Source organism: Mastomys coucha, unplaced genomic scaffold (assembly GCF_008632895.1).
Source record: "Mastomys coucha isolate ucsf_1 unplaced genomic scaffold, UCSF_Mcou_1 pScaffold13, whole genome shotgun sequence".
NCBI lineage: Eukaryota > Metazoa > Chordata > Mammalia > Rodentia > Muridae > Mastomys > Mastomys coucha.
In genome coordinates this window covers 61,587,326-61,590,442 of record NW_022196895.1, presented here as the reverse complement: position 1 = coordinate 61,590,442, position 3,117 = coordinate 61,587,326, and positions in this window count along the sequence as shown.

Below are 3,117 nucleotides of genomic sequence, written 5' to 3'. Positions count from 1 at the left end.
CCAGGCAGGATGCCATGTGCCTGGAGTCCCAGCCCTGAAGAGGTAGAGGTAGGTGGGTCAGATGTCCAAGGCCAGCCTAGCTGCAGGAAACAGTCTCAACAAACAAACAAAAAACTTCCTTTTGGAGAACTAAAAGTTTAAGATCCTTCAGATATTTGTCTCAACTCCTAAAAAAAATAAATAAATAAAATTATGACTAGTCGAAGTTTAAGGGAACTCAGTCATTTCACAAGGTTATTTTAGGCCCCTGATTTATGCAAGACACGGGGCTAGGCACAGAAATAGGACAGGAAAGCAAATATTGCCTTTCTTTCCTGCCAACAGACCCTCATGGTTTCCTGTCGCGGCAAGCCTCAGCTGACTAATGCTCTGAATGCCAAGGTCACTTCCTTCTAGAGCCGGCTATGCAAATGAAAGGCCAGGGGGACCTCATCCTTTGGCGGTGGGTGGGGGAAAAACAAGGATCTGCCTTAGTGTAGCTGGTCTCTACCACTCTGGGATGGGAACAGGAGAAAAGATGGGTCTTTGTATTTGGGAGAAAGCAGAGCCATGGAAAAGCTGAGAAAGCTCATGCAGAGTGTGACACACTGCTAGCAAATAGACAACTAGCGTCAGGCAAGAGTGGGGGTGGGGAAGGGGACGGAGAAATAACCCAGCACAAAGGGGGAGGTTGGTGTAGCAGGTGTGTGCAACTGGCCAGCATGCTTCATTCATTCATTCATTCATTCATCCTGTTATGAATTCATTCTTCAAAACAAGTTCTTGCTAAATGACCCAGACTAGTCCCATAGCCATGATCCTCCTGCCTCAAGTGCTGGGATTTCAAGCATGCAGTTCATCCACCCTCAGGCAGCAGTTTAGCAAGGGAAATAGAGAAGGCTCTTGTAGTAGAGCTATGTAGAAAGACATGGAAAGCGTTCCTGAAAATAACTAGGGAAGAGCTTTGCAGAGGAGGGATCGGCAAGGGCAAGCCTGAGATGGGAATGTGAGGGCTGTATGCAAAGAAGCTGAGGGAGGAAGCAGTGGGGTGGGGGTGGGGGATGAGGCTCTTCCAGTAACAGGATGTGGGGGAAGGAGATGGAGATCAACTTCACTTCCAATTACCCTGATGCGTCTCTTCTAAAATAGCCAGCGTTGTTGGTTGGCATCTTATTCAGAGGATAGCAGAGTTTAAACTTCAGCGTCCCACAATGTGGGCATCCAAGTTGGCTCCGAAGACCCCTTTAAGAATTTATTTTTACCTTAAATATAACATGTGTGTTTGTGTCTGTGGGTGACTATGTGCATGGGAGTGCAGGTACCCATGGGGAGCAGGAGAGGGTGTTAAGTACCCCCTACCCCCCACGAACTGGTGTGTAGAAGCCATACAACATATGGTGCTGGGAGCCAAACTCAAGTCCCCAACACTCTTAACCACAGAGCCATCTTTCCAACTTCTGCTATGGACTCCTTAAAGGCAGCCAGCCTCTTTCTCTCTGACCAAACAAGGGTAGCCACCACAGCCACGGCCACCAGAGTGAATACATTTTAAATGCCCCTGCTTTTATAGGAGAGTCAAAGCAATAGAATGAGGGCCAGGTGAGTGGTCTTCTAGCCTCCAAAGGAGTAGTCCACATCTGCCTCCTATCGAGATCCATACTACAGCAGGCTCCCTAGCACAGCTCTGCTTCACTGGTCCTTGTCAACCTCACACTGTCCCATCCAACCAGCAGGCCTGTGCCAACCCTGCTCTCAGCCACACACAGATCCTCTCAGAAATAACTGATCTCATTGAGCCTGACATGACACGAAGAGGAGAGAATAGCTTGATCCAAGCCTAGGATTTCTGGAACGGAGAGGAATGTCTGTCACGGGGGACTCCAAATACAGTATTTTCCAACATAGTCTCACAATCATGGCAACTGTGAGACAAGGCTCCAGGAGAAGCAGCATGCTGCAGACACAGCACGCTAAAGAACAGTTTCTCTCCGGTTCCTTTAAACATCTCGAACGAGCAATGTAAACAGGGCCATGTCCTGACTCAGAGCTACCTTCGCGAACTGAATTTGGAAGCTGGTCAAGAATGTCTTTCTGGGAAGTACTGTTCTACTTCCTCAAGTTAAAAAAAAAAATGTCCATGTGGGGCAAGGAAGGATGATTCCAGGACAAACCTGGTGATCTGATACTTTGTTCTATCCTCTGCCTCCCTGGAAGGATATTTACTCTACACGGTGGCGAGCAAACAGGTAGCCTTCAGCCTATGTCCTCTTCTGCACCTTCATTTTGGCGATGGATCAATATGGCTTCCTCCTGCCATGCTTGCTACTGAGGGGGCCCTGTTCCATGGCTGTCAGCCCAGAACTGCTTAGTCTTCTCATGCCTGAGGGTGGATCTGCATTTGGCCAGCCCCTGAGTTCCTCAACAGCCCTGTTCCAGTACACAGCTTTGCAGAATCTCTTTCTGAATTCTCTTAAACTTAAACCATCCCAGGACCGGGGTGCTGGCTCTGTGGTTAAGAGCATCTGAGAGGACCTGAGCTTGATCCTTAGCACCCACGTGTCAGGTGGCTCATGGCCACATATGACTCCAGCTCCCGGGGAGGGGATCCCGTGTCTTCTGGTCCCTACTGGCACTGCATTCATAGTGCAAACCCATACATATAAATGTAATTGATTGTAAAGTTAAATTATGATTTTAAATTATCACTAACGTTAAGCCTTCCCTGTAATGCTGTAGTCTGCTGGGAAATTGACTTGAAAGTTTACAAGATCAAAGTCGGACACCCCAGATCTGTCCTTCCAAAGAAGACAGAGAACATCAGTGAGCAGATGCTCAGAAAAAAAAAAAAAAAGAGAACTGTTTATACACATTTCTTTTTTTTTTTTAAAGATGTATTCATTTATTTTATGAGTATGAATACACTGTAGCTGTACAGATGGCCTTGAGCCATTGATGTGGCTGCTGGGAGTTGAACTCAGGACCTCTGCTCCACCCTGCTTGCTCCGGCCTACTACACTGCAGCTGTCTTCATACGCATCAGAAGAGGGCATCAGACCTCATCACGGATGGTTGTGAGCCATCATGTGGTTGCTGGGATTCGAACTCAGGACCTTTGGAAGAGCAGTCAGTGCTCTTACC